Source organism: Protopterus annectens, chromosome 16.part0 (genome assembly GCF_019279795.1).
Source record: "Protopterus annectens isolate FY-2018-M chromosome 16.part0, PAN1.0, whole genome shotgun sequence".
Lineage (NCBI taxonomy): Eukaryota > Metazoa > Chordata > Ceratodontiformes > Protopteridae > Protopterus > Protopterus annectens.
Genome location: NC_056750.1, coordinates 393,301,307 through 393,326,561, shown reverse-complemented (window position 1 = coordinate 393,326,561; position 25,255 = coordinate 393,301,307). Strand labels below are relative to the sequence as shown.

Here is a 25,255-nt window from a genome sequence, read left to right as displayed (position 1 = left end):
TGTCATCATCCCCTTTGGGAAAAACCCAGTTCCCATGAATTACCACATTGATGGTAGTTCACTGAACACAGAAGGTGTTATAAGAGATCTGGGAACACAGGTTGACAGCAACCTCTATTTTTATCACCACATTATCACTGAGGTCAGAAAGTCCTTCTGTGTGCCACATCTCATTACTAAAGGTTTTGCATCCAGGAAGAAAGAGGTCATTGTCTCCCTCTACTCTTCCCTCATTAAGCCAATAATCGAGTACAATGCCCCATTTGGCATGTACCTCCCTAGACACCTGCAACAACTGGAGAGACCACAAAAGTACCTCACAAAGAGGATCCTAGGCCTTAAACACTTGTCTATACATGCTTGACTTACAAAGCCATGTCTCACCCAGCTCTGTTAGAAATTCTACATCTAAAGAAATCCCAGTCCCTCTGCACCACACGCTCCAGAGACCTCAACCTCATTACCACAATTAACAGAACATGCTGGAGGGACAGCTTCATAACCCAGAGACTGCCCATGCTATGAAACAGACTTCCCATACATGTCAAGCAGAGCACCTCTCTGACCCACCAAGAGATATCTTGAGTGGATGGGAAACAGAAAATTCACCCTGGGGGTAACTCCGGTGGCTCTACTTGACAGAGGCACTGGGAACTAAGACTGGGTGGCACTCTGCCAGGGTAGTCCTATGGCTAGGCTTGTAAAGGTCCCAGGGCCATTAGCCTAGTACACACCTATGAACCTATGATGGGGCACCCCTACCTTGTTTTCTAAAATGATAGGGTTGTGTTCCCCACTAATCCTTCTTTCATGCTAAAAGTGGTTTTAGAGTTCACTCTATCAGTCCATCAATCTGCCTGTGTTCTTTCCACAATAAAAGAAAGCAGGGACAGATGATTCTTCATACCTTGGGTGTTCATCAACAGCTCAGGTACTCCCTTGACAGAACAAAGCCCTTTATGAAGGCTGAAAGGCTTTTTACTTCCTTCTAAGGGGCTAAGAAAGGTCAAACTATCTCTAAGCAAACCATTGCACATTGGTTGTCCTCTGGTATTGTTTTTTTTTTGTTACACTCAACATGGCAAGGTGAATCCAAGCAAGATAAGGCACATTCCACTAGGATGTTTTCCTTTTCAGTAGCATTTTGGAAAGGGGTAGACTCTAGAAATATTCTAGAGGTAGCAACTTGGTATATGGTCCACACTTTTATTAAGCACTACAAACTGGATGCCTTTTCTAGATCTGGAGCAAGCTTCACTAGGACAATTCTCCAGGGGCTGCTGGACCCTTATCTTTGTTCCTCCCAGGCTGTGTAAACTTTGGGAATTTACCTGATTGCTAGTAAGGCAGTGAGTGTTTGCTGACAACAGTACAGAAGTGCAAGTTCCACTTACCTGTAACAGTACATGTTTCTGGAACACAGTGCCTTACTGGCAGCACCCTCCCACCATCCCCCTTTACTTGGAATTAGACACCAAATAGCAGGACTGTGAAGGCTCCTAACTGATACAGGTGTCTTAAGAGCTTGGGGAAGGGGGGCTGTCAGACTGTGACAATGTCAAAAGTCTCACAAGCTTCTTTTTTCCTTTGGATAAGTCTCTTAAGAATTTTTTTTGTTTTGAGAGGTCATAAGAAAGGCAGCATTACAGTACCAAGGGGTCTTAAATAATGACATACTGTGGGAATATTTAAATTATCAGCAGGGCTTTTATAACTTGCTAGGGAGTGACTTTGCAATAGTCCTTTTTTCTTGTATTACATTGTGTAAAACGTAAGAAGAAAATATGTGATTTTGTTAGATGCATTATGCAGAAAAGGTTTTCAAAAGTCAGAAAATTGCTCCTCTTTTAATGTCAAGCCCATTTAACATATGGACACGTTCAATCCCCAATGAAAGTGAAAGGTAAAAGTGCGTGTGTGTGTTTTATATATATATATATTATATATAAAATTGTAAATCAGAATGGGCTTTGTAATGAAGATCTCTATTTAAATCTAATTAACTGGCAATTAATGGTGTAATGAAGTGTTTATAAGTTGGTTTGCATCACTGTGTTTCTGCAGTTTCCCCCAACAAGGCTGGTTTGATCAAGTGCTTTGTAAAAATAAAGTATTCTCCCAGCAGCCTAGTCTGCATACCTTTAACATATGAAGGGGATAACTGTTTTAGTTGTCTGATATGGCAGTCCGGCAAGGAGTGGACTTGTATAGGTATGACCAACAACAGGAACAATGAGCGAGTCCCAGCTCTACTTTCAAAGTCTGGTTAAATTTATTAAATACAGTTCAATATATTTACAAGAACAGTTCTCAATCTCTAGCGCCTCGGCCAACAGCCTTTTCAGAGTAAAAAATTAACAGTCACTAAAAAACCACTTTATATATACTTGTAAAACATTTAATTACATTCAATCAAACTATTGTTCAATTAAAGCATAATAACATAAAAATTTAAAGAAATAGCCTTAAACAAGGCTTTGCCAATTACATTCTCTATTCAAACCATATGGAATCAAAGTACCATATTTCATTATTAGAATAGATTCCTTCTGTCTTAATAGATTTTTTTGATAATCAACATTATTAAAATGAAGTGGTACATGTTCTAAAACTGTTGTTTTCATACAACTAATATCCCCACCATGACATAGGTTAAAATGTTCTGCAATAGGACTAGTTGGTTTTTTATTCTTCACATCCCTGACATGTTCTTTTATTCTGTCTGCCAACATTCTCTTTGTTTCACCAATATAATATTTTTTGCATGTACAAAAAATAACATAAATTAGTCCCTTACTTCTACAGGAGTATTTGGCCCTAACAGTAAAATTTTTGCCATTAATTTTTTCTACTTCAGTTACTATATATTTGCACACTGAGCAACTGCCACATGGGAAAGTTCCTAACTCCTTCATATTATTAACTATACAAATTTTAGGTTGTTTAAAGATGCTATGGACTAGGAAATCCCTAATACTTTTAGCTTTTTTATATGAAATAATCAATTTAATATTTTTTAAAGAAACAATTTCATTTTTTATAACATTCCAATATTGTTTAATTAATTCATTCATAATGCCCGAGAAATTTGTATATTTTGTCACAAAAAATATTTTTCCTTCATTTATTGTACATTTATTATATCTATATTTGTTGTATTCACCATCATTCATTGTAATATTGAGACTCTCTTTAAACACTTTTATAAAACTATTTTTAACTGCAGTGATATCATATCCTCTATTAATAAATAACTTTGCCACTTTCAAAGATTCCTCATAGGCTAGATTAACATCAGAATTAAGTCTTTTTATTCTAGTAAATTCTCCAAAAGGAATAGCACTTAAAGTGCGTTTCGGATGACAACTACTTCCACACATTTTCCAACTAATTTCATCAAATTTTCTATGAATACTAGTATGTATAAGATGATTGTTAACACCTTTTAAAGAAATATCCAGATAATTAATTTCAGAACCTATCTGTACATCACTAAATTTTATATCATATTTATTAATATTTAATTCATGTATAAATTGACCAGAAATTTCATAGCCATCTTTACAGATAAAAATAAGATCGTCAATAAATCTATAATATTTTATAACATGTGTATTAAAGAAACGTAACTTATATAAAAATTCATTTTCAAACATCCCCATAAATAAATTAGCATAAGCTGGAGCAAAAGCTGCTCCCATCGCTGTCCCGGTCAACTGTTTGTATAATTTGCCATCGAATTCAAAAATATTATTTTTCAAACAAAATTCTACCATCTCTAATACATAATGGGTTTTAGGACAATCACTTAGAAAAAATTTGATAGCTTCTAATCCCCAAAAGTGGGAGATGTTTGTATATAGGCTCACTACGTCAACCGTAATAAAATACATTCCTTCATTCCAATATATATTTTTAATATTTTGAAGGAAGTCGTAGGAGTCTTTAATATAAGATGGTAGTGTCAATACTTTTTCAATTAATATTTCATGTAATAAAGTACACATGTTATAAGTAAAAAAGCCATGAGCTGACACAATAGGACGGCCTGGAGGATTATCTAAATTCTTGTGTACCTTCGGCAGACAAAAAAATCTTGCCATTTGCTTATTTTTAATAGTTATTTTATGGTCAGCATCAGACTTTGTAAAATAATGTAATCTGACACCTTTCTGTACTAGATTGTTAAAATTAATTTCTGCTTTCTTCACATAAGCTACATTAATTTCAAGATATACATCTTTATTATTAAGATGTTTCATGCACATCTCATAATAGTCACAGGCATTTAATATAACCAATTTTCCCCCTTTATCTGAGGGCTTAAAGACTATGTTGTCATTATTGCTTAGTGCTCGTAATTTATTCCATTCTATTTTGGTTAAATTATAATAGTGTGTTTTTTTCAAAAAACATTCTAGTTCTTTTTCTAACATTAAATTTAACACACATTCAAATTTCTGTATCAATACATTCTTATAAGGAGGTAAAAAAGAGCTATTAGATTTTAACATACTCGTATCAAAAGTACTATAGGCATTAATAATGTCTTCATTATCTGATGTACAAGAGTAAAAACTTTCATCGCTCTCTACGTCACTATTAAGCATTTCCATACTAAAGCTATTGACATTAGTAGAAGGGCAAGGACTACACCTACAAAAAAATTCCCTCCGATTCATTTTACGAAACAGTTGAAATAATTCTGTTTTTAACTCATATTTTTTAGGAAAACAAGTTGGAACAAATTTTAATCCCTTTTCCAAAATGCCCATTTCGACATTATCTAAAATGTAATCAGACAAATTAATCACATAATTATAAGCTATAGTTTCATTATTAAATTCAAGCCCATCTACCTCTTTTAAAATGTCCATCGCCCGAGTCTCTTTGGCGTTCTGAATTGTTCCAGCCCCTTTTCCTAGAGTTTGTGTAATGTCCATTGAAATTCGAGAATGTCTTTTGAAAACCTTCCGAATTCGCGGCTCCTGGCAATTCAGGAAAGTTCTCTCTATCATCTTCTTCCCACGATGATGCGCCGCTTTCACCAGACAGGAAGCCTTTGTTTTTATACGGTTCAGAAACCGGATTTCCTCTTTGGAACGTAACAGCTTTCTTTCTAATTCTCTGATTACTAGTGAACACAAACGCCCTCTTGTGTTCATAATCTTTAATGTCTCTGGTTAACTTATATTTTTTGCGATCAATAAGATCTTTCTCATAATTGGCTAATTTTGTGTTAATGCCCACCAGGAAATTTTCCAAAGTGGTATTGGAAGTTATGCTTACTAATTGATCACATGTAAGCTTCATTTCATTTACAAGCTTCTCTTTTTTAATATTATCTCTCTCAGTTAAAATTGAAACCCATTCAACACTGCACCGATGTGCCGCTGCTATCCAGCGTTCATGAAACTTTTTGTCCATTTCATCATTAAGATCAAATGGTGTAGAAGGGTTCTTAACTGATCTTAAGCCACGTGGTGTGATATCTAGTTCCGCATATCTTTCTAGACTACCAATATTATAAAACACCGCCGTTTCTTTAAAGATTAGCTTTTCCAGTTTAATGCATAAGTCCTGTGCATCAGGGTTATCAGGTATGGTAACTTTCTTGCCTACCATTGCAAATGGATTAATGGCAGTCCTCATTCTGGAATTCTCCCACTTTTTCATAACACATAGACCAGAGCCTCCTGGACCTTCAGGGATCATTTTAGTCAAACCAGGTAAATTGTTTTCAACTTCATTAGTTGTTGAAGTATTAGCACGACCAGAATTATCACCATTCCGTTGAAACATATCCATACCAGACTCTCTAAATATGCGCGGAAAGGAGCACATGGACTCACTAGTCATATTGAAAACAACAGGAAAAGAACCAACTGTATTACCAACAACAGGAACAATGAGTGAGTCCCAGCTCTACTTTCAAAGTCTGGTTAAATTTATTAAATACAGTTCAATATATTTACAAGAACAGTTCTCAATCTCTAGCGCCTTGGCCAACAGCCTTTTCAGAGTAAAAAATTAACAGTCACTAAAAAACCACTTTATATATACTTGTAAAACATTTAATTACATTCAATCAAACTATTGTTCAATTAAAGCATAATAACATAAAAATTTAAAGAAATAGCCTTAAACAAGGCTTTGCCAGTTACATTCTCTATTCAAACCATACGGAATCAAAGTACCATATTTCATTATTAGAATAGATTCCTTCTGCCTTAATAGATTTTTTTGATAATCAACATTATTAAAATGAAGTGGTACATGTTCTAAAACTGTTGTTTTCATACAACTAATATCCCCACCATGACATAGGTTAAAATGTTCTGCAATAGGACTAGTTGGTTTTTTATTCTTCACATCCCTGACATGTTCTTTTATTCTGTCTGCCAACATTCTCTTTGTTTCACCAATATAATATTTTTTGCATGTACAAAAAATAACATAAATTAGTCCCTTACTTCTACAGGAGTATTTGGCCCTAACAGTAAAATTTTTGCCATTAATTTTTTCTACTTCAGTTACTATATATTTGCACACTGAGCAACTGCCACATGGGAAAGTTCCTAACTCCTTCATATTATTAACTATACAAATTTTAGGTTGTTTAAAGATGCTATGGACTAGGAAATCCCTAATACTTTTAGCTTTTTTATATGAAATAATCAATTTAATATTTTTTAAAGAAACAATTTCATTTTTTATAACATTCCAATATTGTTTAATTCATTCATTCATAATGCCCGAGAAATTTGTATATTTTGTCACAAAAAATATTTTTCCTTCATTTATTGTACATTTATTATATCTATATTTGTTGTATTCACCATCATTCATTGTAATATTGAGACTCTCTTTAAACACTTTTATAAAACTATTTTTAACTGCAGTGATATCATATCCTCTATTAATAAATAACTTCGCCACTTTCAAAGATTCCTCATAGGCTAGATTAACATCAGAATTAAGTCTTTTTATTCTAGTAAATTCTCCAAAAGGAATAGCACTTAAAGTGTGTTTCGGATGACAACTACTTCCACACATTTTCCAACTAATTTCATCAAATTTTCTATGAATACTAGTATGTATAAGATGATTGTTAACACCTTTTAAAGAAATATCCAGATAATTAATTTCAGAACCTATCTGTACATCACTAAATTTTATATCATATTTATTAATATTTAATTCATGTATAAATTGACCAGAAATTTCATAGCCATCTTTACAGATAAAAATAAGGTAGTCAATAAATCTAAAATATTTTATAACATGTGTATTAAAGAAACGTAACTTATATAAAAATTCATTTTCAAACATCCCCATAAATAAATTGGCATAAGCTGGAGCAAAAGCTGCTCCCATCGCTGTCCCGGTTAACTGTTTGTATAATTTGCCATCGAATTCAAAAATATTATTTTTCAAACAAAATTCTACCATCTCTAATACATAACGGGTTTTAGGACAATCACTTAGAAAAAATTTGATAGCTTCTAATCCCCAAAAGTGGGAGATGTTTGTATATAGACTCACTACGTCAACCGTAATAAAATACATTCCTTCATTCCAATATATATTTTTAATATTTTGAAGGAAGTCGTAGGAGTCTTTAATATAAGATGGTAGTGTCAATACTTTTTCTATTAATATTTCATGTAATAAAGTACACATGTTATACGTAAAAAAGCCATGAGCTGACACAATAGGACGGCCTGGAGGATTATCTAAATTCTTGTGTACCTCCGGCAGACAAAAAAATCTTGCCATTTGCTTATTTTAGGGGATAACTGTTTTAGTTGTCTGATATGGCAGTCCGGCAAGGAGCGGACTTGTATAGGTATGACTGGTGGATGTGGTCCCTTCTCCTCATGGTTTTCTTGCTAAAGGTCACACAAAACACACAAGAATACACAATGTGGGAGAGCCCCAATCAGGAAACACACAGTGAGTGGAAGACCTTGTGAGGAGTCTAATTTTTCTATATGTATTTAGTAAACTTTTGCAGGACAGACATACCACTGAATCACTACTGATGTCTGTGCCCTAGTGTAAGGTCTACGCCAAACAAGCAAGCAAGCTCTACCACAACAATAAAATAATAAAGGATCCCAAATTGAGTACTTATCAGCTCAACTCTAAAAAAGCAGCGAGGAGCAATGCTGTGCAGTAGCAAGAAAGAAATGAAGGTGGTATTGCCTAATGCCACCTTTACACTGGGTATGTCTGAACCTTGTTAAAAACAAACTGGATTATAGTAGATGAGACAGCACAGCCAGGTTAGGTTTAAACAGACTGAGTGTTCTCGGGGGGAGTAGACAATGTCTTCTGGATCCTCCTACCCATCAGTCTAGTATTCATCTCCAACTTCCAGCTTCTGTCATGGCTCAGAGAAATGCCCAGCATGGTCCACCCCCCCCCTCCCCAAACAGAAATGTCAAGCCTCCCTGTCTTGCCACCAAGCACCAGAGCTGCTAATCAAACTCAGGTTGCCTGGGCTGTAGTTAGGACTTTATCCCTTTACACCACCAGCAAGACTGCTACAGGACCCACTAGTGTCCTGGGCACAAGGTGTTAGGGGGCATCATTGTCAGGTGCTGATCGTGTGGATGTGCAGTATGAGCATTCCTTTATGAATCTGTGAAGATACTGTGACTTCATAAATGGAAGCTGACATAACATTTGTGGTCAAGGCTACAGTACTGACATGCTCAGTCTGTGGACATTTAACTACAGCAAGCAGCTTGTTACACTTGTAGCAAGCAGCTTGCAACAGTTTTAGAGAGTTTTTTTTAACATCCCATTGCATCATACTGTCATTCATTGTGCCATTCATGTCAAGACCCACTCCACATACACAAACCAAAAAGGTATAATTTAATCTAACCAATAATCTGAACACACTGCAAACCTTACAAATAACCAAAAAATCCTTAAAATCAAATAGTTGTATTTCGGAGCAGCTCTTTTGAGTGTGCACCTTTAACCCCTAGTGGGCGTGGCTTAAGCCTTTAAAAACTAAGTTATCACCTTAGAGTTCTGGAAAACTCTCACTGAAAGAGGTCAAATATCAATAGAGTTGTGTTTGCCATCACATAAGGCACAAGAAAAAATATCCTGGTACCTTGTAAGTAACATGGTTTTGGAATTATTAATGCAAATATGAACAATCCATATTTGATGCCTAGAGGAGCAGTAGGGGTTAACTGCAGAAGACGCCTGGAGGAGCACTCGGCTGTAATGAGTTAAAGTGATTTGTTCATGCTAGTGGATACATTGTGACAGCTGGTGAATTAAGTGCAGTGATGTATTTGTATTGTCCTCATTTCACATTTACTTTTAGCCATTTTTAATAAAAAGGTTCCTATACTTTTCATTAAACCATGGCACAAATAAATTTAGTGTATCCCTTGTGATATCACTGTAGGAATAGCGAGAGTTCTGTACATTGATTTTTAAAGGGCTTGTCTTTCCGCATGGGCATCAGTGCACCCATTAAAGTCCATCAATGCACTTCAACCTTTCCCTACCATGATGACACTGAGGTTAAAGTAGACTTTCCAAGTTCAGTGGCATCATCAAAGGGAAACCAGCACTTTCAAAAGTTTTCTCCTTGCAAAGCATGGCCAAAAACCTTCAACTATGGTACGAAAATGCTGTATGGCATTTTGAGCACTATGTGATGTTATGCAAAGATAAGAAAACACATATGACCAATACATTTAAATTAAAATTTAATCTGAACATTGTACATATGCTAGCACTCTATCTACCACAGAGACAAAGTGGTACCACATTTGAAATATTCATATCAGATATTAATTAAATTTCATAAGCCATTTGATTCTGAAGGATTTTTCTTTCCTAGGTTTTGTGGCTTACAGTGCGTCTGAATGAAAAAAGATGATAGCCTACTGGGATTCATACTCAGACATGAGTGACAGTGAGTTAATTCTCCCATCTGAAACAGGCTTGAAACTTGACAGCAGAACATCATACATCAACTACTCTACATACGACTCCAGGTTTTATTACCACCTGTTGTATTATTCATGCTCACGAGACTCAGAAGGAAACAAACTACAGTTGTGTACACTTACCATAAATGTAGATGTTCAATTGTATTCACTGTTACAGTCATCACATTTGGGTTATCCCTGCCAGGATAGCCCTCGGCCGGCCCGAATACCAGAGACTTAGTATTCCTGCATCAGTTGCTGTAGCTTGAGGACTGACGTCAGGTCATCAGTAGTATAAAGTAAGGCAGCCAATGCCATTACATCAGTTTTTCTTGCCTTAACCTGTCAGGAGCCCCCAAGTAGGAGTCCAGGTACTGGTGGAAGAAACCCCACCAGTGGAAAATAAATACCAATAAGTCCCTTGTAAGGAAAGGAGAACAAAAAGTTAGAAAGGTAATAAAAGGATATAGAGAAGAAAGGGGGATGGAGGGAGGGAAACCAGGACTGCAACAGTGAATACACTCAAACATCTACATTTATAGGTGTACACAACTGTACTATGTTCTTCGTGTTTCACTGTTGCAGTCATCACATTTGGGTTGATTCCCAAAGCTGAGGAAAAGGGTGGAGGCAGTCAACGAAACTAGGGGCTGGCTAGGATGCCCTGCAAGACTGCAGAGGTAAACCCTGCCCTGGATTTGGAGAAGAGGAGCAGGTGGTAATGCTTGGTAAAAGTGTGAACAGATGTCCAGGTGGCAGCCTCCAGGATATCCTTGGTAGGGACTCCTCTGTGGAAAGTTGCAGAGGTGGAGACTGCTCTGAGGGAGGGTATCCTGACCCCCTTGGGGGGAGGCTTTCCATGATGTTTGTAGCAGAAATAGATGCAGTGTGCACTCCATTTGGAAATGGTTTGTTTGGAGATGGTTTTGCCTTCTGCCCCTGTAGCAAAGCTAACCAACAATTGATCAGCCTTTCTTGAAGGACTTCGTCCTGTCTAAAGATAGAATCTGAGCTGTCTGTGCACATCTAGAGAGTGAAGAATCATTCCCCCCTTGTTCTTGGGATTAGGAAAAAAGGAGGGCAAATGAATGGAGTGGTTGAGAGCCACACTGGACACCACCTTGGGCATGAAGGATGGGTTAGTTCTGAGGGATAACCTGTCTGCATGCAAGATGATTAAGGGTTCCACAGTCATGAGCGCCTGCAGCACAGAGACTCTTCTGTCTGAAGTGTTGGCCAGAAGAAATGTCGTCTTCCAGGAGGGAAATTTTAGCTCTGCAAAAGAAGCTGGTTCGAAAGGGGGCAGGGTGAGCTTTTCCAATACAAAGTTAAGGTCCCAAGCTGGTGTTGGTGCCCTTCTGGGTGGCCTCAAGTTGCTAGTGCCTCTTAGGAACTGTCTGATCAAAGGGTGTGAGAAAAGAGGCTGCTCAGTGGGGAAATGAGCAGAAATAGCAGAGGCATGAATTTTTATAGAGGAGAAAGAGAGGCCACTGTTTAGTAGGTCAGCTAAGTAATCCAGGATGACAGGGAGGGAGGGCTGTGCTGTATTGGCTCCCTTAGCCTGTATCCAGGTGCAGAACCTTTTCCATTCATCAGCATAAGATTTTCTGGTGCTAGGATGTCTGGCCTCATGGATAACATCCAGAACCTGTTTATTGAAGTTGGCAGATTGGTTCAGGGTTAGGGAATAAGCCAAGCTGCCAAAGTGAGTGTCTGCAATTGGGGATGCATGAATTTCCCTTCCCTCTGGGTCAGGAGGCTTGGAATATAAGGATGATGCCATGGGGGTAGTGAAAACAGGCTGTGCAGCAAGGGGTACCAGTGCTTCTGGGGCCAGTCTGGAGCTATAAGAATGGTCCTTGGTTTTTCCTCCCTTATTTTGAGCAGTACCCTGGGGATGAGAGGTAGGGGAGGAAAGGCATAGACCGATAGATTGACCCAGGGGAAGGACAGGGCATCCACTTTCCAAGCCATGCAGTGATGCTCCCTGGTTCAGAATTTGCTGAGCTGATGGTTGGTATGGGAGGCAAAGAGGTCAACCTTCAGGTTTCCCCATTTTTGAGTTATTAGGGTGAAGGTACTTCTGTTGAGTTGCCACTCGTGTGGGTCCAGAAGATTTCTGCTTAACTGGTCTTCCAGAGAAATGAGAGAGCCTGGTAGGAATTGTGCTAACAGGGGTAGCTGCAAGGCAGAGGCTGTGTGACAAAGGGTCATGGCCAGCCTGCATAGAGGGTAGGAGTGAGTCACTCCCTGCTTGTAGATGTACCACATCACAGTGGTGGTGTCTGTTTTGATCAGGAGAGCCCCTGGAGAGAGAAGGTGCTTGAAAGCTGGCAAGGCATGCTGCACAGCCATCATATCTTTTTGACTGATGTGCAGAGGGATTTGCTGTGGGCTCCATTGGCCCTGTATGTACCTGGCATCCAAGTGTGCACCCCAAGCGTAGACTGATGCATCTGTGGTGAGGGTCTGGGTGGCGGGGGGTGAGGAGAAAGGCATTCCCTTGTTGTGGGAGCATGTTATTGCCCACCAAAGAAAGTTTTTTGTGATGAAAGGAATTATAGGTAGAAGAGTTTCCAGGTCTTGACTGTGCTGGCACAAAAGGCTCTTTAGGTACCAATGAGATTTCCTCATACGCAGTCTGGCATATGGAATGAGTAGTATGCAAGATGCCATGAACCTCAGAGCTTGCAGGATCTTCCTTGCAACCATCCGGGGCCTGGTGGCAAGTTGAGAGAAGTAGGCTGTCAGGAAAATTTGTTTCTCTGGTTTAAGGTATGCCATCTGGGAAGCTGTGTCCAGACTTGCTCTGAGAAAAGACTATCCTTTGGGTGGGCACCTGTTTGGATTTCTTTTTATTGACTGCCAACACATTCTGGCTAGGCTTATAAATCCCTTCGGGCAGATAGCCTAGTACCTACCTATGAACCTATGATTGTGTACCCTAGGGAGGATAGTAGGGTCTTTACAAAGGCCAGGTGCTTGAGCAGCTTCTCTTGTCCGTCTGCCTGAATAAGGCAGTCATCTAAGTATGGGTAAATCTGAATATTTCTTTGTCTGAAAAAGGCAATGTCCAGAGCCAGACATTTTGTGAAAACTCTGGGAGAAGTAGATAACCCAAAGGGAAGCACAGAGAACTGAAAGTGCTGATATCCTGCCCTGAAGCATAGGTATTTCCTGCATGATTCCCTGATATGAATGTGGAGGTAGGCCTCTTTTAGATCTAGGGTAGCTAGCCAAGTGTTCTTGGAGATCAGGGGTAGCAGCTACTGGAGGGTGAGCATTTTGAATTTTGGGATCACCAGGAAGGTGATTAGAATGGATAGATCGAGGATGGGACGCCAGGTGCCCTCTTTTCTGGGCACCAGAAAAAGTCTGGAGTAGAAACCTTGGCTGATCTGTTCTGCAGGAACATGCTCTACTGCCCTCATAGACAGCAGGGAAAGGATTTTCTTATGAGCCTCTGCCCACTTATTTGGTGGTAAATCTGGGAACCCCTTTGGGGTTGGAAGGCTGTGAAAGGAAACTTTGGATCCCTGAGACACAATGTTCAGAACCCAGTGGTCATTGGTTATGGTGACCCAGGAGCTTGTGTGAAAGGAGAGTTTTCCTCTTAGGGGTAAGTGAAAGTGGGCAGAGGGAGGGGGCGGGGGAGGTGAGTCATTATGAGTTCTAACCATAAGGGGGTGGCTTAGAAAGTACAGTTGTGTACACTTACCATAAATGTAGATGTTCTGAGTGTATTCACAATTGCAGTCATCACACTTGGGTTATCTGCCTACAGGTAGGCCTAAGTCGGCCCGAATACCAGAGTCTTGTGATTTCTGCATCAGATGCTGTCGCCTCTTCCATGTCAGGTTGTCAGGGGTATAAAAGATGCAGCCAGCTCCATTTCATCAATTTTTCTTGCCCCAGATGTCAGGAGCCCCCAAAATAGGAAGCAATCACATGGTTGTGGAAAGTACAGTTATGTACACTTACCATAAATGTAGATGTTAGTGTATTCACTGTTGCAGTCATTACATTTGGGTTATCTGCTTTGCAGTAGCCCTCAGTCAGCCTGATTAACAAAGTATTGGGTCTTGTGTTGGTTGCTGTCCCTTCTTCCATGACATCAGGTCGTCAGGGGTATAAAACATGTAGCAGACACCATTACATCAGTTTTTCTTACCCAGATGTTAGGTGCCCCCTTAATGGGAAGCAATTAAATCTATAAATACAAGGATATACCTCCAACAGAAAAGCAAATTCACCAAAAAGCTTTTACAGCATAGTAAGTGAGAGTAGAGGTATAGTCAAAGGAAGAAAAGGGGTCTGGATGGAGGGTAACTGGGACTGCAACAGTGAATACACTCTAACATCTACATTTATGGTAAGCGTACACAACTGTACTATGTTCTTTGTGTTTCACTGTTGCAGTCATTACATTTGGGTAGATTCCCAAAGCTAAGGTTGGGAGGAGGAATTTAAATAGAATTAGGACCAGCTATAAGGCCTGACAGAATATATGTGTGTGAATGAGAGGGAGGATAGAGGAATGGCGAGGATGCAAGGAGTAGAGGGGGCAAAGGTGGATGAGTTTAAATACTTGGGGTCAATAGTTCAGGGTAACGGTGAGTGTGGAAGAGAGGTGAAGAAGAGAGTACAGGCAGGACTGAGTGGGTGGAGAAGAGTGTCAGGAGTGATTTGTGACAGACGAGTACCTGTAACAGTGAAAGGGAAGGTCTACAAGAGGGTAGTGAGATCAGCTATGTTATATGGGTTGGAGACAGTGGCACTTGACAAAAAGGCAGGAGTTTGAGCTGGATGTGACAGAGTTAAAGATGTTAAGATTTGCACTGGGTGTGACGAGGGTGGACAGGATTAGGAATAAGTATATTAGAGGGTCAGCCCAGGTTGGAAGGTTTGGAGACAAAGCCACAGAGGCAAGATTACGTTGGTTTGGACATGTGCTGAGGAGGGATGCTGAGTATATTGGGAAAAAGATGCTAAGGATGAAGCTACCAGGTAACAGGAAAAGAGGAAGGCCTAAGATAAGGGTTATGGATGTGGTGAGAGAGGACATGCAGGTGGTTGGTGTGACAGAGCAAGATGCAGAGGACAGGAAGAAATGGAAACAGGTGATCCACTGTGGCGAGCCCTAATGGGAAAAGCAGAAAGAAGAAGATGATGATGATGATGATGATAAGGCCCTGCAAGACCTGTCCTGGATTTGGAGAAAATTGGCAAATGGCAATGCTTGGTGAAGGTACATACAGAACTCCAGGTAGCAGCTTCTAAGATGTCCCTAGTAGGGACTCCCCTGAGAAAGGCTGTAGAGGTAGATGCAGTCCTGGTTGAATGGGGTCTGATGCCCTGTGGGATAGGTTTTCCATGGTGCTTATAGCAGAAATTAATGCAGTGGCCTATCCATTTTGAAATGGTTTGTTTTGAAATAGCTTTCCCCTCTGTCCCTGCAGCAAATGCCACCAGTAGTCCAGATTTCCTTTGAGGTTTAGTCCTGTCCAAGTAGAATCTAAGCTGTCTGTGCACATCTAAAGAGTGGAGTATCTGTTCCCCTTTGTTCTGTGGGTTAGGAAAAAAGGTAGGCAAATGAATGGACTGATTAAGAGCCACACTGGATACCACCTTGGGCATGAAGGAGGGACTGGTTCTGAGGGACACCGTGTCCGCATGAAAGATGATGAAAGGTTCCACTGCCATAAGGGCCTATAATTCAGATACCCTACTTGCAGAAGTGATTGCCAAAAGGAAAGCTGTTTTCCAGGAAAGAAAGTTTAAATCTGCAGTAGCAGCTGGCTCAAAAGGAGGAAGAGAGAATTTCTCCAAGACAAAGTTAAGATCCCAGGCTGGAGTTGGAGCTCTCCTGGGTGGCCTTAGATTTTTGGCCTCTCTGAGGAACTGTTTGAGCAGTGGGTGAGAGAAGAGGGGAGGCTCTGTGCTGTAATGAGCTGAAATGGCTGAGGCATGAATTTTGCTGAAGGAAAAAGACAAGCCCTTATGAAGCATCTCAGTTAAGTATTGTAGAATCTGAGGTAAACTGGGCACTGCTGCATTCATTCCTTGAGAGTGGTTCCAAGCACAGAATCTTTTCCATTTTGCAGTATAAGGTTTTCAAGTATTAGGCCTCCATGCCTCTAAAATGATATCCATCACTGATTTACTCAGGGATGGTAAAGGAGAGATTAGGTAATTAGCCAGGCTGCTAGGTTCAGGGTTTGTAGCTGAGGGTGCAGAATCATGTCCTCTTGCTGAGACAACAGGGAAGGAGCCTGAAGCAGGTGCCATGGAGCCAAGCGTGACACACTGCACAAGAGTGGGTACCAATGTTGGCGAGGCCAGTCTAGTGCAATTAAAATCATCCTTGGCTTGTCCTGTTTGATCTTTAGTAGTACCTTGGAGAGCAGAGGCAGAGGAGGAAAGGCATAAACTGACAGATGTTCTTCGTGTTTCACTGTTGCAGTCATTACATTTGGGTAATCTGCTGGCCGGTTGCCCTCAGTCAGCCTGATTAACAAAGTCTTGGGTCCTGCATTGGTTGCTGTGTCTTCTTCCATGATGTCAGGTCATCAGGAGTATAAAACATGCAGCAGACACCATTACATCAGTCTTTCTTGCCGTGCTGTGTCCTTGCTGTCAGTTTTGTGCTTCATTTAAACAGAGCACTATCCATTGTCGGTATAGTTTTGCTTCTAAATATTTCGGTTCTCGGTTTAATTATCCAGAAATGTCATCAGTTAGTCTTCCGACTACTGGGATTCTGAAAAAACGCAAAGATAAAGACAGACAGAGGCCACCGAGGTCCAAAGCTGCCGACAACGCTTCTAAGCCAGATGCCAGTTCACTGGTACACAGTGAGGCACTTTCGCAGCTCCTGATACCTGCTACTTCTGACTCACAGGCCTCTTCTGAGACCCATTCAGAGTCTGGTATGCCACGAGATGCTTCAATTTTGGAGCCTGCGGATGTCTTTTCCTTGGATGGGTCCGGAGCCACTGTGCAGGCACCAGCTTCTGAGGGGTGTATTCAGGCCTACGGACTTGCATATTAAACCGACGTCTTCTTCTTCATTTAGGCCAAAATCTCGAACCACGACTAAGAAACCGACACCCAGGCCACATGCTCAGGCCTCCATGCCTAAAAAACAAATAAGAATGGCTGAAGATCTTATAACTCTAATCAGGGGAATCCCACCTCCCCCTTCTAAGAGACCTAGGGCTGAAGTTATTTATTAATCTTCTAAATAGGATTCTGATTTTTCTGATTCTTCTGATGATCTGGATATGCCCTTATCTACTTATGAGGATTCTGATGCAGAGGACTATTCCCTCTGCTTCCCCTCCAGATTATTTTTCTTTTGGTGAAACCTTACATACTCTACGGGAGCATTTCCACTCGGAAAGCCAGGATTTTTCTGATTCAAAAAAGAGGCTTAGGGATTTCTTACTCCTGCCTCAGCGTAGGCCTTTAGCTATTCCTCCTGTACTAGACATTGTTGATGATGCTTTCTCAGAGTCTAGTTTGGCCCCTAATTCCTTGGCTCCTGCTCCCAGAAAACCTGACCGATATTACAGGGTTCCTAATTCTCACAAGTTCCTTTTTAAAAATCCTATTGCGGATCCAGAGACTATTTCACAGGGACCCAAAGGCATTAAGGCTTCTACTGTTAAAAATCCTACCCCCTCAGACAGAGACTCCAGGGTGCTGGATAGATGGGGTAAGAAAGTTTACACTTCTGCAACCCTGACCATTATAGCTTTAAACTGCCCTGACCATTATAGCTTTAAACTGCCAGTTTCATATGTTAAAGTATCGACAACATGTTATTGGATTGCTTAAACAGCAAATGATGTTAATTCCTGACTGCGTTGAAAATAAAGAATTACAGGATTTAATGCATTCTGCTTAACAGGTTGGAAAACATTCTTTGCAATGTGGATAGGATTCATTAGAGGCCTCTTGCAGGGCTGCTGTTACTGGGTCTTGGGCCCCTGAGAAATGGTCTCTGGATCTGCAACTGGATTTTTGAAAAGGAACTTATGGGACTCGGGAACCCTGTAGTATCTGTCAGGTTTACTGGGAGCTTGAGGAAGGGAATCAAGGGCCAAACTGGATTCCCAGAACACATCATCAACAATGTCTAGTACAGGAGGTACAGCCAAAGGCCTATGCTGAGGAAGAAGTAAATCCCTAAGCCTCTTTTTTTAATCAGAAAATTCCTGGCTTTCCCAGTGGAACTGCTCCCTTAAAGTATGTAAAGTTTCCCCAAAAGAAAAATCCTCAGGAGGGGAAGTAGAGAGAATGGAATCCTCTGCATCAGAGTCCTCATATGTAGGTAAGGACAAATCCAGGTCATCAGAAGAAACAGATTCCTGATCAGAAGATTCATAATCAAGCTCAGCCCTAGGCCTCTTGGGGGGGGGGGGGGTTGACTACCCCTGATTAGAGTAATTAGATCTTCAGCCATTTTAATCATTTGTTTTTTAGGCATAGGGGCCTGAGCATGTGGCCTGGTCGTCAGTTTTTTAGACATGGATCGAGATTTAGGTCTTAATAATGAAGGTGGTGTTGATTTAATACGCAAGTCTGTAGGCCTGAATACACCCTCAGAAGCTGGTGCCTGCACAGCGGCTCCAGACCCATCCAAGGAAAAGACATCCGCAGGTTCCAAAGTTGAAGCATCTCGCGGCATACCAGAACTGAAATATTTAGAGGCAAAAATGTACCAACGACTGATATTGTGCTGATTAAATAAAGCACAAAACTGACAGCAAGGTACATCATGGTCAGGGCATAGGCAAGGAATACAGAACAAATGAAAATCTTTATGAGGTATTTGCTTTGCACAAGTAATGCAATTATTAACTTTTACTGACATCGGTAAGGAGCAAGAAAAAGTTCCCCCAACGGGGTAAGTTGAAGACTTCGGTTCTGAAACTCGAAAACGAAAATTTCAGGAGTCGGCCGACCGGCACTTGCGAACTGCTTCTGCTTCAGGCACCGCACAGTAAGAAAGACTGATGTAATGGCGTCAGCTGCAATGTTTTATACCCCTGATGACCGGACATCATGGAAGAAGGGACAGCAACCGACGACTTTGTAAATCAGGCTGACTGAGGGCTACTGCAAAGCAGATAACCCAAATATAATGACTGTAACAGTGAAACACAAAGGACATCACCTCCAGTAGAAAGTAAATACCATTGCCATAAGACATGGCCAAAAACAGGATAGGTAGAAAGTACAGAAAAGACAGGGGGCTGGAGGGAGGGTAACCAGGACTGCAGCAGTGAATACACTCGAACATCTACATTTATGCTAAGTGTACACAACTGTACTATGTTCTTCATGTTTCACTGTTGCAGTCATCACACGGGTTGATTCCCAAATCTGAGGAAGGGAAGAGGCAGTCAAGAAGTGTTAGGGCTGGCTAGCAGGCCTTGTAAGACTGCTGTGACAAATCCATCTCTGGATTTAGAAAAGACAGGTAAGTGGTAATGCTTGGTGAAGGTGTGTACAGAACTCCAGGTTGCAGCTTCCAGGATGTCCCTGGTAGTGACTCCCCTGAGAAATTCTGTAGAGGTTGAGGTAGCCCTAGTGGAATGAGGTCTGATCCCCTGTGGGGTAGGTTTTCCATGGTGTTTGTAGCAGAAATAGATGCAGTGTGCTATCCATTTAGAAATGGTTATCTGTGAAATGGGCTTGCCCTTTGCCTCTGTAGCAAAGCTGTCTAGCAGCTAGTCAGATTTTTTGAAAGGTTCAGTCCTGTCAAGGTAGAACATGAGCTGTCTGTGCATGTCCAAGGAGTGCAGGATCCTTTTCCCTTTACTCTTATGATTAGGAAAAAAGGTTGGTAAATGGATGGTTTGGTTTAAAGCCACACTGGATACTACCTTGGACATAAATGATGGGTTAGTCCTGAGGGAAACCCTGTCCACATTGAAGATAATGAAGGGTTCCACAGCCATAAGGGCCTGTAACTCAGACACTCTTCTTGCTGAAGTGATGGCTAGAAGTAAGGCTGTTTTCCAAGAGAGAACTTTTAACTCTGCTGTAGCAGGAGGCTCAAAAGGGGGGAGCTTGAGCTTCTCTAGTACAAAGTTAAGGTCCCAGGGAGGAGTGGGAGCTCTCCTTGGGGGGGGTCTTAAATTGTTAGCTCCAATTAGGAACTGTTTGATCAGAGGGTGAGAGAAGAGGGGTGGCTCAGTATTGTAATGAGCTGAGATGGCACATGCATGAATATTAATTGATGAGAAGGATAGGCCTTTGTGGAGCAGCTCTTCTAGATAATCTGGGATTTGAGGTAAGGTGGGCACGGCTGTGTCCTTCCCTTGAGACTGGCTCCAAGAACAGTATCTTTTCCACTTTTCTGAATAGGATTTCCTAGTACTAGGCCTCCTGGCCTCAAGGATAACATCCAGCACCTATTTGCTGAGGGTTGTTGGTGATGTATTCAGGGAATAAGCCAGGCTGTCAGGTTCAGAGTTTGCAGCTGCAGGATGCAAAATCTGCCCCTCCTGCTGGGACAGCAGAGAGGGGGTCTGATGTAGGTGCCAGGGTGGCACTGCTGTCAGACTGTGCAGGAGTGGGTACCAGTGCTGGCGTGGCCAGTCTGGTGCAATAAGGATTGTCCTTGGCCTGTCCCGTTTGATCTTGAGTAGTACTTTTGAAAGGAGGGGTAGAGGGGGAAAGGCATAGATGGAGAGGTTTTCCCATGTAAAGGATAGGGCATCCACTTTCCATGCTTGGCTGTGGGGAATTCTGGTGCAAAATTTGCTCAGTTGATTGTTTTGGGGGGAAGCAAAGAGGACCACTTCTGGTGTCCCCCACCTGTGCATTAGACGTTTGAATGAGTTGGGATCCAGTTTCCACTCATGTGGGTCCATTAGATTTCTGCTCAAGTCATCTGCCAGTGAATTTTGTTTGCCTGGCAGGAATTGAACTTGCAGGTGCACTTGACAGCTCAAGGCTGTGTTCCACAGAGCCATGGCTAACCTGCAGAGTGGGTATGAATGAGTTCCCCCCTGCTTGTTTATGTACCACATAACCATGGTGTTGTCTGTCTTTATTAAGAGTTGTCCTGGCAGGATAAGGTATTTGAAGGCTGTCAGTGCATTCTGTACAGCTAACATTTCTTTTTGATTGATATGCAGGTGAATTTGTCCTGGGCTCCATTTGCCTGCCATGTGAGCCCCCCATGCATAGTCTGATGCATCTGTTGTCAGGGTTTGGACGGCGGGGGGTTGAGTGAAAGGGGTCCCTTGTTGTGGTTGCAAGCCTCTGCCCACCAAAGGAACTCTGCCCTTAGGCAAGGAATGATAGGAATCACTGTTTTCAGGTCCTGAGACTGTTGACACCAGAGACTTTTCATGTACCATTGATGTTTCCTCATATGCAGTCTTGCATATGGAATTAGTAGAATGCATGAGGCCATGAACCCTAGGGCTTGCAGTATTTTTCTTGCAGATAGCTGGGTTTGGGTGGCCAGTAGTTTGAAGTAATTTGCCAAATAAACCTGCTTTTCTGGAGTGAGGAAAACCTGCTTTTCTGGAGTGAGGAATGCCATCTGGGAAGTTGTGTTCAAGCTTGCTCCCAGGAATACAATTTTTTGGCTGGGCACCAGATGTGATTTCTTTTCATTGATGGTATAATCCCAGAGAAGTTAGGAGTCTCTTTACAAACATCAGGTGCTGAAGTAGCAATTCCTGACTCTCCGCCTGTATCAGGAAATTGTCCAAGTATGGGTAAATTTAAAATTTCTCTGCTTGCAGTATGCAATGGCTGGAGCCAGGCACTTTGTGAAAACCCTGTGTGCAGTAGATATGCCAAAGGGAAGTGCATAGAGTCTGCCCTGAAAAGTACAGTTGCGTACACTTACCATAAATGTAGATGTTAGAGTGTCTTCACTGTTGCAGTCATCACTGTAGGGTTCTTCCTGCCGGCAGGCAGCCCTCGGTCGGCCAGAATCCCAAAGTCTGGGTCCAGCGTCTGCTATTCAGTCATCCTCCCTGACGTCAGAGCGCCAGGGGTACAAAGCTCCCAGCCGACACCATGTTCTCCAGTTTTACTTGCCCCAGATGTCAAGTGCCCAAAAGTAAAGGCTAAAAGTAAGGTACAACAAACCCCATACCCTGTCGCAAATACACCTCAGAAGAGGAGTGAAGCAGGGAACCACACTAATGAAAGAATAAGAGGGGACAGTGGGGTGGGTAACCCAGACTGCAACAGTGAAGACACTCTAACATCTACATTTATGGTAAGTGTACACAACTGTACTATGTTCATCGTGTTTCACTGTTGCAGTCATCACTGTAGGGTTGAATCCCAAAGCTGAGATAAAGGGTGGAGGTTATTGAGTAGAAGGGGCGGCTAGAAGGCCCTGCAAGACTGCAGAAGCAAAGCCTGCCCTGGACTTAGAATAAAGAGGTAGATTATAGTGCTTAGAGAAAGTATGCACTGAACTCCAAGTTGCAGCTTCCAAAATATCTTTGGTAGGTACTCCCCTGAGAAAGGCAGCTGAAGTAGCCGCAGCTCTGGTGGAGTGAGTCCTGATATTTCCTGGGATTTGCTTTCCATGATGAGAGTAACAAAATCTGATTCCATGAGCAATCCATTTAGAAATGGTCTGTTTTGAAATAGCCTTGCCTTGGGAATTTGCTGCATAAGAAACAAACAGTTCTGTTTTTCTGATATCCTTGGTTCTATCCAGGTAAAAACGAAGCTGCCTGTGCACGTTCAAAGAATGCAAGATCCTCTCCCCCTTATTTTGTGGATTGGGGAAAAAAGGTTGGCAGGTGAATAGTTTGGTTTAAAGCCACTTTAGAAACCACTTTAGGTATGAAAGTAGGGTTAGTTCCTTAAAGAAACCCTGTCTTGATGAAAAATAATGTAAGGTTCCACAGTCATGAGTGCTTGTAACTCCGTGACTCTCCTGGCTGAAGTCAAAGCCAGTAGAATAGCGGTCTTCCATGATAAATACTTTATATCAGATGTGGCAGCAGGCTCAAAAGGAGGTAGAGTAAGTTTTTCCAGAACATAGTTGAGGTCCCAGGCAGGTATGGGTGTTGTCCTAGGGGGCCTTAAATTATTTGATTTGCTCCTCTGAGATATTGTTTCAGAAGTGGATGTGACAAAATTGGAGGATCTGTACTGTAATGTACAGAGATAGCTGAGGCATGTACTTTTATGGAGGGAAAGGATAAACCCTTATGTAACATGTCTGTCAGGTAATGTAAAATCAATGGAATATTAGGAATGAGAGGGTCTGAATCCTGAGCATCCATCCAGGTACAAAATCTCTTCCATTTACCTTCATAAGATTTTCTAGTGCTAGGCAGTCTGGCTTCTAAGATAACATCCATGACCTGTTTGGAAAGGGTAGGATTAATCATAGACCCTGAATACGCCAGGCTGAGAGTTTTGATTTGAGAGTGCAGAACCTGGCCCTGGTGTTGGGACAAAAGATGTGGAATCTGAGGTAAAATCCAAGGAGGCTCCTGGGATAGATTTATCAGTGTTGAGTACCAAAATTGTCGAGGCCAATTTGGGGCCAGTAAAATCATCTTGGGTTTGTCCTGTTTTATCTTTAATAACACCCGTGGAAGAAGAGGTAGAGGAGGAAAGGCATACCCTGAGAGGTTCCTCCAACTGAATGAGAGAGCATCCACTTTCCATGCTAGTTTGTGATATGTCCTTGTGCAAAACGTCTGTAACTGGTAGTTGAGGGGAGATGCAAATAGATCTATGTCTGGGCAGCCCCAGGCTTCTGTAATCATCTTGAATATTTGGGTGTCTAGCATCCACTCGTGTGGGTCTGACAGGTTCCTGCTCAGGCTGTCTGCCAGAGTATTTCGTTTCCCTGGCAGGAACTGAGCTTGTAGGTCCACTTTGCAAGCTAGTGCTGTGTTCAATAGAGTCATGGCTAGTCTGCAAAGGGGGTAGGAGTGTGAACCCCCTTGCTTGTTTATGTACCACACAACTGTGTTGTCTGTCCGTATCAGTAGTTGCCCTGGCTGTAGAAGATCCCTGAAAGCCAAGAGAGCATTCTGCACAGCTAACATCTCTTTTAAATTGTTATGTAGGTGCTTCTGATCCTCTGTCCAAAAACCTTGCAAGCCTTTCCCCTGCAAGTGGGCTCCCCATGCGTAATCCGAGGCGTCCGTGGTTAACACTTGGTAGGCTGGAGGCAGACTGAAGGCTTTCCCTTTGTTTTGAAGACATGCCATGGCCCACCAATGGAATTCCTTTTGCAGGCAAGACAAGACAGCAATCTGTGTGTCTAGGCTGTAACAATGCTGGGACCATACGCTTTTTAGGTACCATTCTATCGTTCTCATATGCAGTCTTACATATGGTATGAGAAGGATGCAGGAGGCCATGTAACCCAAAGCCTGCAGGAATTTCCTTGCAGTTAGCTGAGACATTAACGCCAGGGTTTTGAAAGTTGAAGCCAGCTGAAGTTGTTTTTCGGATGTCAGGAATGCCATCTGGGTTGTTGTGTTTAAAAGAGCACCCAGGAAAGTTATCTGTTGTGTGGGTGTCAAATTTGACTTTTTTATGTTCACAGTGAATCCCAGGTACTTGTAGATTTTGAACAAATTCCAGGTGCTGGAGTAAAACATCCTTGCTGTCTGCTTGAATAAGGCAGTCATCCAGATAAGGGTAAATTTGAATTCCCTTGAGTCTGCAGTAAGCTACTACTGGTGCCAGGCACTTGGTGAAGACCATGGGTGCAGTAGACAAGCCAAAGGGCAGCACAGAGAATTGGTAATGTTTCGAGCCTGCCTTGGTATCTTCTGCACTGCTGTCTGATAGGAATGTGTAGGTAAGCCTCCTTTAAATCCAATGTCACCATCCATGCATTTTTGCTCAACATTGGCAGGAGCTGCTGCACAGTAAGCATCTTGAACTTTGGTATCTTCAGGAAAGTATTTAAGACTGACAGATCCTGGATGTGTCTCCAAGAATTTTGTTTTCTGGGAACTAGAAAGAGTCTTGAGTAAAAGCCTTGCCCCGTCCCTGATTGTGGAACCAGTTCTATGGCCCTCATAGCCATGAGGGATCCCACCTGGTTTAATGCCTCTGCCCACTGGTGTTTTGGTAGGTCTGGCCATCCGTTTGGTCTTGGCAAGGTATGAAAGTGGAATTTGTAACCTCTTGAAACTACATCCAGAACCCACTTGTCTTGGGTTATGCCACTTGTCTTGGGTTATGCAAGTCCAATTTTGGTGAAAAAGAGAGAGATTTCCTCCTAGAGGGGCTTCCAGGAGAGAGGTTCCTGGAGCCAT

At 41.6% G+C, this 25,255-nt stretch overlaps 1 protein-coding gene across 1 annotated transcript in view; it reads right to left on the bottom strand.

The window, feature by feature from the left end:
* The window catches only part of NR6A1 (nuclear receptor subfamily 6 group A member 1), a 1,113,214-nt gene that overhangs the window by 598,733 nt on the left and 489,226 nt on the right, over window positions 1–25,255 (bottom strand). The window lies entirely within an intron of this gene.